The following is a 13609-nucleotide window of genomic DNA, read 5'->3' on the forward strand; positions in this document are numbered from 1 at the left end:
GGATCAGGAGAAAATAACTTTCACGTGTTTGTTTGGTACCTTGGTGTACAGGAGAATGTCCTTTGGATTATGCAATGCTCTTATAACTTTTTAGAGGTGTATGGTAAATATTTTCTTTAAATATGTGGAGAAAATAATAGAAATTTTTATGGATGACTTTAGTATCTATGGTGATAGTTTTGATGAGTACCTGCTTTCACGTGTTTGTTTGGTACCTTCGTGTACAGGAGAATGTCCTTTGGATTATGCAATGCTCTTATAACTTTTCAGGGGTGTATGGTAAGTATTTTCTTTGAATATGTGGAGAAAATAATAGAAATTTTTATGGATGACTTTAGTGTCTATGGTGATAGTTTTGATGAGTTTGGTACCTTTGTGTACAGGAGAATGTCCTTTGGATTATGCAATGCTCTTATAACTTTTTAGAGGTGTATGGTAAATATTTTCTTTAAATATGTGGAGAAAATAATAGAAATTTTTATGGATGACTTTAGTATCTATGGTGATAGTTTTGATGAGTACCTGCTTTCACGTGTTTGTTTGGTACCTTCGTGTACAGGAGAATGTCCTTTGGATTATGCAATGCTCTTATAACTTTTCAGGGGTGTATGGTAAGTATTTTCTTTGAATATGTGGAGAAAATAATAGAAATTTTTATGGATGACTTTAGTGTCTATGGTGATAGTTTTGATGAGTGCCTTGATAATTTAACTTTAATTCTTCAAAGATACATTGAAACTAACCTAGTGTTTAATTGAAAAAAATGTCATTTTATGGTTGAGTACGGAATAATTTTAGACCATGTAGTATCATCTAAGGGCATTGAAGTAAATAAGGCAAAAATAGACCTTATATCTTTCTTACTATACCCCGTTAGTGTGCAAAAAGTGCGCTCCTTTTTGGAACATGCAGGTTTCTATCGAAAATTCATTAAAAACTTCTCAAAAATTAGAGCGCCGTTGTTTACACTCATGCAAAAAGATGTGGCATTCAATTTTAATAAGGAGTGCAAGGATGCGTTTGATCACTTGAAGGAGCTGTTGACTTTCCAATCTGTTATACAACCTCTGAACTGGAATCTTTTGTTCGAAATCATGTGCGACTCAAGTGACAATGCAGTAGAAGCGGTATTGAGTCAGAGAATTGGAAAGGCTGCACATGCAATCTACAATGCATCTAAGACCTTGAATGGAATTTAACTCAATTACACTACCATAGGAAAAAAAGCTTTTAGCAATTATTTTGGTTTTAGAAAAATTTTGATCTTATTTGTTAAGAGTTAAACTAATTGTATATTCTGATCATGTAGCATTATGGTATTTATTGATCAAGAAGGATGCTAAACCAAGACTGATCTAATGGATTTTTCTTTACATGAGTTCGATTTGGAAATCCGAGATAAGAAAGGAGCGAAAAACTTAGTTGCAAACCATTTGAGTCGATTGTCTATTGCTACGGATGATATTGTATTGAGGGAGATCTTCCCTGATGAATAACTGTTTTCTACAAATTCCTCTCTTCCTTAGTATGCTGATATTGTTAACTACTTGGTCACTAATCAATTGCCTGCATGTTGGTTAAAGGCCAAAAAAGATAAATTTAAGATTGATGCCATGTACTATCCTATGGGATGACCCCTACCTATGGAAACAGTGCGCAAATCAAGTACTATAAAGATGAGTAAGTGAGAGTGAGTTTAATTCAATTTTAACATTTTGTCACTCTTATACATGTGGAGGCCATTTTGAACAGCAAAAGACGACTCATAAAGTATTGGAGAGCGATTTTTACTAGTCCACCATATTCAAGGATGTTTACTTGTTCTCTACGTCATGGATAGGTGTCAAAGGGTAGGAAATATTTCTCATCAAAATCAAATACCACAAACTCCTATGATTTTCTGTAAAATTTTTGATGTTTGGGATATTAATTTTATGGGTCCCTTCCTTTTATCTTTTGGCTTCCTCTATATATTATTGGCTATAGTTTACCTGTCGAAGTGGGTGGAAACCAAAGCCACTCGAACTAATGATTCTAGAGTGGTTACAGATTTCATTAGATCTCACATTTTTGTCTATTTTGAGGTGCCAAGAGTTATGGTGAATGATAGAGAAACACACTTTTGCAATAGGACGATTGCAGTTCTTCTTCGAAAATATGGTGTGACTCATAAGGTGTCTGTGTCATATCACCCCTAAATGAATGGCTAAACTGAGATTTCGAATAGAGAAATTAAGTCTGTCTTAGTGAAGATGGTTTGTCCTGATAAGAAAGACTGGAGTTCAAAATTAGAAGATGCATTATTGATTTATAGGACCGCCTATAAGATACTTATTGGAATATCTTCTCATACGTTGGTATTTGGAAAGCCATATCATTTGCTAGTTGAACTCGAATATAAGCCATTTTGGGTGATCAAAAAGTGCAACATGGACCTTGATAAGGCCAAAGTGAATAGAAAACTCCAATTATAAGAATTAGAGGAGTTAATAAACGAGGCCTATCAGAATGCAATAATTTATAAGAAGAAGACTAGAGTTTTCCATGACCAACAGGTTACTAGAAAATCATTTGTAATTGGGTAAAAATTCTTTTCTATCAATCTCAATTAAAGTTTTTTCCAGGTAAGTTGCGCTCTTGTTGAATTGGTCCATTTGTTATTACTAATATTTTTCCGTATGGTGCAGTAGAATTTAGAGCAAGCAGACAGATAAGAATTTGTGGTCAATGACCATCATCTTAAACCCTACTACAAAGGCTTTTCAATGAAGAAAGTGGAACTAATAAATCTGGAAGATCCAATTTATGCCACTTGCAGTATAAGAAAATTGATTATCAGTGACAACAGCATGTCATCACAGGACATAGAAATGTCGTCACTAATGACTTTTATTGACGATTTTTGAATCGTCATTATATCCCCGTCGGTAAAAGTACACAGTGACAACACAAAAAGTCGTCAGTGAATGGTTGTTATTAGTAACAACAATATGAAAGAGTTTTATTGACAACTTAGCGTGTTGTCAGAGATGTATTGGTCAAAGTCGTCACTGAAAAGTGTCGGAAGTTGTCACTTATATGATCTACTTACTGACAACATTTGTTGTCACAATTGAAGTTTAGAGTTAGTGACAAAATCTATTGTCACGAAGAGTTTTTGATTCATGTTCTATGACGACTCTTTTTTGTCATTAGTGATCTTTAGCGTTGTCAATTCCATTTCAATAAACTCACAATTTAGCATGGTAAATTACTTATCTAAAATAAATAGAAAAGAAGTAGCCTGGACAACTGATGACCAAAAATAGTTGCTGCATTAAGCTACATGCCAATATAGCATATTAAGTACTCAAATGTCATATTGAGTTGCACATTAGCCAACAAAGGTCTACAAAAGTAACACATGGCCAAATATCACATATTCATAAAGTAAGTTTACAAAAGGAATTAAGTTCAAGAAACCAAAGAATATCTAAACGAACCATTGCATGAGCAAATTGCAACTTTGTCTTCAATGTCCTTCAGTCTTAGTTATAGACAGCTCCCAAAATTTTGTTTAAACAACATTTATCTGTAATAAACTAGTAAAACAAGTAGATAAGGGGAGGATTAAAACACTGAAGGAGAAGTAACAACACTTAGGTTGCTTAGCTAAAATATGCAATCCAATAAGAACCTTAATAATTAAAACTCTACATTCAAAATTTGCCCCAAAAAAAGTCAAAATCAAATCAAAATTAGCCACAAACTAATGCACAAAATTTGCTCAAGAAATAAGTACTATTATTAAACTTCAGCCTTAAAGGAATAAGATAACAAGTTGATAAGGCAACAACTACTGCTATAAGTACTGCTATGAACAATATAACTAGTTGATAAGGCGACAAGCACAACACTAAAGGAAAAACAATTTGGATTCACTTGCTTAGCTAAAACATTCAAATAAACTAAACTGAACTAAACCAAAACAATCCAAACTAATGCACAACAGAGGATACAAGATGTCAAGTATGATAACCAAAGTAATGTCGATTATGATACAAGGTATCAAGTATGAGCAATAAAGATCTGGCCATTCGTATAGAAGAAACTGAGGCATTGTGTACCTCATTTATATAAGAGAAATTGATGCAATGCGTACAGTGAGAAAGATGTCTATGGATTGCTCATTCTTTACAACCCATTTCTCTGAGCCACTAGAGGATAGAGTATCAGGTGGCTCTCCATGGAGTGGTACTGCATAAACAATATTAACATTATCAAAATCCATATGCTCAAATTACTCCACTCACAATAACAACTGTAAGCTACTAAAAAGCATTGGCATTGCCGTGTAAATGCTTGTTAAAGCAGTAAATACCATAAATTGCAAGACTCAGTCGCTACCATCCAAGGTCAGAAAATTCATCACTACCCTAGCTTGAGCTTGAACACATTACCTGAATAACACCATCATATCATACAAAAACTCAAATCAGTTCAATATTTCAAAACAACATATCCTAAACTTAGAGAGCACAAATTTCTGTAATGAAGGATCCAAAGTTCATAACTTTCAAAGTCAAATCAAAGAAGTTTAAAAGCAGCAAATTTAAGAAAAATAACTAAGTCACCTCTTCGATAATCTTTGCTACCACTCTATCTTTAACACTCCCTCCTGGATTTAAGAATTCAGCATTGCTTAAAATCTAACAAAGTAAATACTTGTCAGTCAATTCAAGTAAATAATAAGATGAACATAACTATGAAAAATAATATGTTTGTTGAGAAAAAGATTACCTCATAGTCAGTGGCATCAAATAGGCTATTGATTCATTAGGTACATTTATTTTTCAAGAAAGAAAAACAAGCACCTTGTCCTCTTCATCATATCCTATTCCATGCCCTTAGGTAGAATACTCTGAAAATCATTTCAAATTACATATAAACTACTTCACCATACTTGAGTAACCAAAGTTGAATTGTACGGAATCCACATACAAAAAGTTGAACTAATGTTAAAAGGATGATATTTGGAAGCAGGATACTAAGAAAGTCTAAAGTAACAGTAACTGAACTATGTAGCAGCAAAGAACAAGTCCATAATTAATTATGTCAGTCATCAATACCTCTGCCAGAATAAGACCAAAAAGGAGGAGAAATACAATCATCTCCATGCAATCGGCATTTGACAATCATCACAACTAACTTCCTAAGATACATAGCAGAAATCCACTTCAGTATTTCAGGTGGGAAGAAGCAAAAACAAATTCAATTCACAAAACCATTAGGCCATGAGATTTGCTCACAAAGTACCAATCAAGCAAGGCAAAATGAGCTAGAGAACTGATACTTCCTAGCCAAGTTTAATACTCATGCATGATTTAGAGGTTGTGTTCCAGAATGAATTTATAAATTAGCAGAAAAAACTCAAGCCTACAGTATCTCAACTTGCAGGACTATATCCATAGCTAACATACAACTTTTTAGGCAAAGTATAGATGCAATGATGCTGTCCAACTTGTCTACGTTTCTAGAAAAAAAATGAATAAATGTTAACAAAGGGAATGGGAGTCGATTTGTGAGTGTGCACATTTACACAAAGATAGAGCACTTCCAATAGGAAAACATTAGGAAAGAGTTTGAAGTCTTGACAAACAAACCATTAGGTTTAGGCAATGAAGCTTGGTCAATTTGGTTGTGCAAATTAAGACACCAAAATATGAAAGAAATGCAGACTGCCAAACATCACCTAATGGCCTTACCCAAAAAGCTAAACAAAACAAGAAACAACTGAAGCTCTAAGTCCAAAATAATAGAAAACAACTAAACAACAATAGACATAGGCAAAAACAAGCCCTACCAGAGAATACACTCAAAGACTAGAGTTATCTAAGGGCATAAAAGCATAACAAAGAACAAGGAACAAACAAAGCAAGAGTGTTGATACATAAAATCAAGGCATAAACAATATGCACAAAGCCTCAGAACCAACTTAACAACAAAAGAAAGTAAGTACAACCCAGATCACTCAAGAAGGAGGGGGGAAGAGAAAAAGAGTACTTAAGACAAGGTTAATTACATATCCCACCAAACAACAAAAAGCAGCCAAGGGAATATAACATTTAACTAAGAGAACAGTAAAAATAAGATCAGAACTATTCGAGGACATAAAAAGCAAACCAGAACGCAAGGAACGAACAAAGCAAAAGTGCTGAGACATAAAATCGATACATAAATAATTGGTTAAAAAAGGGTAAAGAACAACACTGAGGCAGAGCAGCTAAACAATTTTGTCTGGTTTGTTCCTCTTCTTTAGAATTTTCACTCGGTCAAGACTCTTTCCCACAACTCTCAATCTCTTTCCCCTTGTCGATACACAACAATCTAGCCCACCTCACCAACACCACTCCCTCTTCTCTTTCTTTAAATCACTACAAAAATGAAACCAACAATGCTAAAGAAATTTATCCAAAAAATGCTATAGCAAGCATAACTAGGGTAGGAAACTTAAGGGAAACTAGACAAATGATGGAGAAGAAGAGCAATATACCCAAAACTTGAATGTTAGGAACACAAAATTGGGTTAATAAAATTTGGGGGAAACTGATTATTGAGCAAGAAGAGAGAAATTTACCTTTTTACAGCAAATGCGTTGAGGAGAGATATCAAAATCAGTAGCCCAATAAGGAGGAATGTTCGAGTATCAATGAGAAAGAAACTGAGAGAGAGATCGAGAGAAATAGTGAGAAAGCCAAAGAGTGAGAGTGTGAGAATTAGGAGAAGTGTACAAGACTTTAGCCCAGTAAAGTCTTTGACTTGTACTTTTTCATTTTGAAATTTGCATTTTAAAGAATGTCTCCACCAATTTTCAATTTCAACTATTGTTTCTTTTTCATTTTGAACGAAAAATTTGGTCTAGTTTTTAGTTTTATTTTTTTTTGTTTAGACTCTCAAAGAAAGGTTATTTTCTTTGTATTAAATTAAACAGTTTAATTAAGTATACTAGATCTGGAATGTACTTTCATATTATTTTAAGAAATAATTCATTATTTTTAAACATGAAAAAAGAAAAACTTTCTACTTTCATATTATGTGTTAAAAACTTTCTATCAGTTTTTAGAAATTGTGAAACTGGAGTACTACATTAATTTGAATAGGAGAAAATTTTGTTAGTTTTGTCTAATATATCATCAAATAAGTTAATTATTTCAATTTCCATCCATTTATATTCCAAGTTAAGATATAATTAAAGTATAATAACTATGCCTTTTTTTCTATTGTGTAACTTTACTGATCAGAAGTAACAACTGATTCGGTAATGCCATTATTACTATCAGAATGCACAAACCTCCAATTCAATAGCCCTTGCAGAAAGGCGTATTCCACATCATATTTAATGTTCACCCTTTATAACTTTCTTTAAATGTAGGCTACCAACATGTGTAGAAACAAACAACTTAACCTTTTTACTTGGTCTATCTTATTGCCGAAAAAAATTTGGGTATAAAGTCTATAAAAAAGTCCGTTACATGTTAAAGTTAAAGGATTAAGGGATCAAGTAAATACTACTGTTTTATCACTACTAATGTAAACGTGGACCATTTATACCCATGATTATCAATTGTAGATGACATGTTGCACGGTAAACCACATTGGAAAAATCACAGAGGAGAACACTATTGTTAATTGAAGGCTAAGAAGTGCAGAATAGTTTAAAAAAGTAGTATGTTTGTGCATAGTAAAAGCGGGGATAATCTATAGAAGCAGCTTGAAAGTCTCAGTTATGCATTAATCGTCTAAAATATAAAAAGATAAAATCTGATTAGAAGTAGTTAAGTAGACTTTCAACATAAGTAGAATACCAAAAACAGATGTAACATGTAATAGGCCATCTCCAGGTTAAGATAAAGCAATAATTATCATTCATCTTGAATGATGAACAAAAAAAAGCCTGCTAGGATTAATGGGACAGAAAAACTATTCTAAGATAATTTGGCTCTTTTAGCGGATCGGTATTATCAAGTTGTGATCCAGATGAACAGTCGCCCTCTGACTCTTCCATTTTTTTAGCAAGGCACAATTTAACTCTTGAAGAAGAAGCACTGCTGCCTGTTAAACAGAAAAAGTTCAGTACAGATTAGCTAAATTATCTGTCCGTTTGGCAAGGAGTTTTTTGGGTATTTGTCTAAAACTTTACTGTAACTTATTGTAGAAGTTTTTTTCAAAATTTTTTAAAGTGTATAAATTTTTGAATATTTTGAAGTATATAATTTAAAAACTTTGAGAAGTTTTTTGAGGTTACTATAGCTAAAGTTTTTAAAAAACTTGTAGCAGACAAACTTGGCAAAAAACTCAAGTGCCAAACACAGAATATGATCAACAATAATTTTTAATCTGAGAGGAGCATATGTAAAGAAGATGAATGGAGTAAACAATATGACATTCACTTTTTTATTAATAAGAATACCGAAAACTATGGAATCAACATTTGCGGCTTCATTATAGCTTAACAAATAATTAGGCCTTTGCTGGGTGTCAAATTCTTTATCTTCTGGTTCCTTATTACTTTCACAATAATATATAACTATGTAACGTTGCCTTGCATCAGCCAACTGGGATTGAACCGGCCTACTATGAGTTAGAAAAATCTTCTCATTCAGTTCAGCATGAACCATTTCTAAGGAAAAGTTCAATATTCCGGTAGAAAAATCTTCTCATTCAGTTCAGCATGAACCTTTTCTGAGGAAAAGTTCAATATTCTGGTAGTTATAATATAGAGGAAGCACACTATCAGCATTATAAACATAGAAATATATGCTAAGCAAAGATATATATATATATATATATAATGTAATATAGGCACATATTAACCTGATTGAAGTGTTCCATTGCATCTAATCCAGTGAAAGTAAGCAAATTTTTAGCAAGCTCACAAAAAATGGAAGTAGTGACTGTGCTTGTTTTATCAATCAGATCGATGTCAAAGTGGCATCTGTATATATACACAAAAGTTAAGCACTAGAAATAAAATGAAACACTGCGAATCAGTTTGAAAAAATGGTAGAATGAAAAATGGAAAAAAGAATGTCAGAAATTAAGATGATGAACTATACAACGAGAGACCTTGATTCAGCTGGTTGCCTTTCTTTGCAACAATTGCATGTAAAAACCACTCCATATGGAGCTGCAATAGAGTGGAAGCATTTCTTGCAGCCCAAATACCTTAATTTTTGGAAAATATGCTCAAAAGAAAAGCATACTTTGACCCACAAAGTCTGAAATTAGATTATGAATATAAGAGACGAAAGAAAAAACTTTGGTAAAAGGATTTGAGGGTGCCGATGCATACTATAATGCACAGAGACCGTACCTTTTGTGCAAGCCTTAGAAGTATAACTTTAGTTATCTTCTGATCTGGCTTTAGAAACATATCAAGATTGTACTTCATGTAAGCTCTGTCAGTAACAAGGCCTCTAAGAAGTTGACCACTTTTCCAAGCCCTATGAAAAAGCGATTATATTTATTAATAATTAGAATTGCATACCATGGCTATGTTCACAGTAGGGATAAAAAAAATGAAAGGCTAGTTAATAACCATTTCTTTAAGTATCCAGCTTCTTATATAGGCGGATCAATAAGAATTGCAGAGTCTCTAAGAAGTTGAACACTTTTCCAAGCCCTATGAAAAAGCGATTATATTTATTAATAATTAGAATTGCATACCATGGCTATGTTCACAATAGGGATAAAAAAAATGAAAGGCTAGTTAATAACCATTTCTTTAAGTATCCAGCTTCTTATATAGGCGGATCAATAAGAATTGCAGAGTCTCTAAGAAGTTGAACACTTTTCCAAGCCCTATGAAAAAGCGATTATATTTATTAATAATTAGAATTACATACCATGGCTATGTTCACAATAGGGATAAAAAAAATGAAAGGCTAGTTAATAACCATTTCTTTAAGTATCCAGCTTCTTATATAGGCGGATCATTAAGAATTGCAGAGTCAAATCAGGTAGATAGCGTGACACCTGAAAAAAAAAGGGTCAGCTATGACAAAAAAATGAAAAGAAGGAATACGTATTTGTATTAGGAAAAAAAACAATGAGCCGTAAAACATAACAAAGATATACTGTAGGAATGTAAAGTTGCATACCATTATAAAAATTAACCTTTAGCCTGTGGCAAACAAGAATAGGGTTATTTTGTATGTTCTCTGCAATTCGATGACCTTTATTGGTGATAAAACCATCCCACAGAGATAGCATAACAGTTTGCACGCTAATATAGGAAAACAAGGAATTATAAAATAAGCCAAAAAATATAAAACTTGTAATATAATTAACATGATGTCCATAAGAAAAAGCTTACTCTTCGTTAATAATGACAAATTTTTGGACAATTGAATCTTTCCATTTTTGTTGATATGTTTAACATCCAGTGCCTTAATAACTACTGCAAGTATATCTATTATAGAATGACACAAAATTAGTAAAGAAAACGTAGATAACTGATGAATAAATGCAAAGACTGGAATTATAGTTGACATCCATGTAGTTGACAAGATCACTGAATTTTGTATAGTCAAATTTCATAGCCAGGATATCTTCATCATCATTGACTGGTTTGATGACTATTCGACTCGTGACAACCCATTGGATCTTCAGTTCAGCAGTTTGATACTTTTCTGGAATGAGCCTTACTATAGCATTTGAAATTAGATACTTATTGTAAACTTGAAGGATAGGATTCATCTTTGGAATGTTATTATTGAATATAATTCCTTCTACCCAAGATCTCTATTTAGAAGGAAAAAATTATAAAGTTATTAATTATATATGTATCGTATTGTATGTTAGGACTGGTCCAGGAATAAACAAATTAAAGTTAGAACAAAATATGCGATATAACCGACCATATAATGATTAGGCGGTAGACACTGGCCATATAATAATTAGGCGGTAAAATCGACCATATAAAAGGGTTGTGGCAACCCAATAAAGACAAATAATAAAGCAAATAAAAGATACAGAAGATTTACGTGGTTCGGTCAAATTGACCTACGTCCACGGGCGAGAGAGGAGCAATATTTCTACTATGAAAAAGAAATACAAAAGCCGTAGGAAAGTGGTTCCTAGAGCAATAAGGCATTTATAAAAGAGTTTAGAATATATTACTAAACTCAAAACAAGAGAGCCTAAAATATTTGACTAAATGGGTTAGATGATTCAAGAAACTAATAGCCCATATAACTCTCTTGAGTGGTGCGAGTAACTTCAACATACGAGGCCTATATTTATAGGCGCAAAACGGAAGGCATCCTTAGCCTTCCTCCGATGTGGGACGAACCAAAATTCTTTGGTCAACAATTGCGGCTTCAACAAATCTCTACCTTGGTGAGTCCCCAACATCGAGAGATTATAAACTTGCTCCACCTTCTCCATATAAGCCCCAATGGGCCTAAATCACCAACAACGAATACTAACCAAGTCCAAACACTGCTTGAGCTTGTAAAGTGGAAGATGTTTTGTAAACATATCGGCCGGATTGTCCTTAGTATTGATTTTCTGAATAAGGACTTTTTCCTTAGCAATGATATCCCGAATGAAGTGATACTTCACATCAATGTGTTTCGTTCTCTCATGATACATCTGATCTTTAGTCAAGTGTATGGCACTTTGACTATCACAGTGAATATCAGTAACACCTTGATGTAGACTAAACTCGCTAAATAAACTCTTCAACCACAAGGCTTCTTTGATTGCCTCGATCACAACCATATATTCTGCTTCTGTAGTAGACAAAGCTACGACAGGTTTTAGAGTAGCTTTCCAACTAACAGCACAACCGCCAATGTAAAATACATAGCCTGAAAGTGATTTTCTTCTGTCAAGATCCCCAGTGTAATCTGAGTCTACAAAACCAACTAAAGTGTTATTATTTTTTTCAAACTCCAAACATGCATTTGAAGTACCTCGCAAGTATCTGAGAATCCACTTCACAACCTGCCAATGTGCTTTATCAGGGCAAGACATATATCTGCTAGCAACACTGACTACATGTGAGATATCTGGACGAGTACAAACCATTGCATACATGATACTGCCGACTGCACTGGAATAAGGAACTCGTGCCATATAATCTTCCTCTTCATCTGATTGTGGTGATTGAGCAGCGGATAGCCGAAAGTGGCTAGCAAGAGGAGTAGATACTGGTTTAGCATCTTTCATGTCAAAACGCTCCAAGACTTTCTCAAGGTAATTTTTCTGGTTCAAGATAAACTTTCCTACTCCTCGATCTCTCTTGATATCCATGCCAAGAATTTTCTTAGCTGCTCCCGAATCTTTCATTTCAAATTCACTATTTAACTGCAGTTTTAAAGTGTGAATTTCTGACAAATTCTTGGCAGCAATGAGGATGTCATCAACATAAAGCAGCAAATAAATGAAAGAACCATCATTTAACTTCCGGAAGTAAACACAACTATCATACATGCTCCTTAAATAACCATGACCCAACATAAAGGAATCAAACCTCTTATACCACTGTCTTGGAGACTGCTTCAATCCATATAAGGATTTCTTCAATAAGCAAACATGGTCTTCCTTACCTTCAATTTCAAAACCCTGGGGTTGCTTCATATAAATTTGTTCTTCAAGTTCGCCATACAAGAAAGCTGTCTTAACATCAAGCTGTTCTAACTCCAAATTATACATGACAACTAAAGCAAGCAAAACACGAATAGAGTTATGTTTAACAGCAGATGAAAAAACTTTATTAAAATCAACACCTTGTACCTGACTATAGCCCTTTGCAACTAATCGTGTTTTATACCTTGCATCTTCAACCCCTGGAATACCTTCCTTTTTCTTGAAGACCCATTTGCATCCAACAATTTTCTTAGCTGACGGCGGCTTTACAAGAACCCAAGTTTCATTCTGATGAAGAGATTCAATTTTTTCATTCATCGCAATCAACCACTTTGCAGAATCATCACAAGAAACTGCTTCTGAATAGGTGGAAGGCTCACCAACTGCATCAGTTTCTTCTGCAACAGACAAAGCATATACAACCAAATTTGCATATCTTTGTAGTGGTTGAATGTCTCTCCTTGCTCTATCTCTGGCTATGGAATACTCTTCTTCTTTTGAACTATCTTCAACAGTAGATTCAGGTACATCTGCTGGCATTTGTTGAATAGAAGATTTGGTCTGAGAAGGACCAGAACTACCAATATCAAGCTCTACCTACTTCTGTGTACTATTAGTAGTACAAGGATTAAAAGACTCCTTCTTGGAAGATAACATAGACAATTCATCAAAAATAACATCTCTACTGATTACAAATTTTGGAGATTTGGGATCAGAACACCATAATCTGTATCCTTTCACCCCAGAAGTATATCCAAGAAAAATGCACTTTTTAGCCCTAGGCTCCAATTTTTCATCATTCACGTGCATATATGCTGGACACCCAAAAACTTTTAAATTTGAGTAATCAGCAGGAGTACCTGACCAAACTTTCTCAAGAGTTTTGAAAACAAGAGATGCAGAAGGAGAACGGTTGACAATATAACAGACCATATTGATTGCCTCTGCCCAAAAGTTGTTTGCCAACCCTGCATTG

At 33.9% G+C, this 13609-nt stretch overlaps 1 long non-coding RNA gene across 7 annotated transcripts; it reads right to left on the bottom strand.

Annotated features, from left to right (window-relative positions):
- Positions 1–3292: 3292 nt before the first annotated feature.
- On the bottom strand, positions 3293–6771 carry LOC113718793 (uncharacterized). Of its 7 annotated transcripts, none has more exons than XR_011824922.1 (6): positions 6617–6771; positions 6250–6413; positions 5109–5191; positions 4780–4900; positions 4614–4688; positions 4082–4439 (listed from the first exon to the last, which is right to left on the bottom strand). It is a non-coding gene; the product is annotated as an uncharacterized lncRNA (long non-coding RNA). The 7 variants fall into 7 exon arrangements; XR_011824923.1 differs by lacking the exon at positions 6617–6771 and adding an exon at positions 6533–6595; XR_003454628.2 differs by lacking the exons at positions 5109–5191; positions 6250–6413 and adding an exon at positions 3293–3581 and having other exon boundaries at positions 4107–4439.
- Positions 6772–13609: the final 6838 nt, after the last annotated feature.

Source organism: Coffea arabica, chromosome 11e (genome assembly GCF_036785885.1).
Source record: "Coffea arabica cultivar ET-39 chromosome 11e, Coffea Arabica ET-39 HiFi, whole genome shotgun sequence".
NCBI classification, from domain to species: domain Eukaryota; kingdom Viridiplantae; phylum Streptophyta; class Magnoliopsida; order Gentianales; family Rubiaceae; genus Coffea; species Coffea arabica.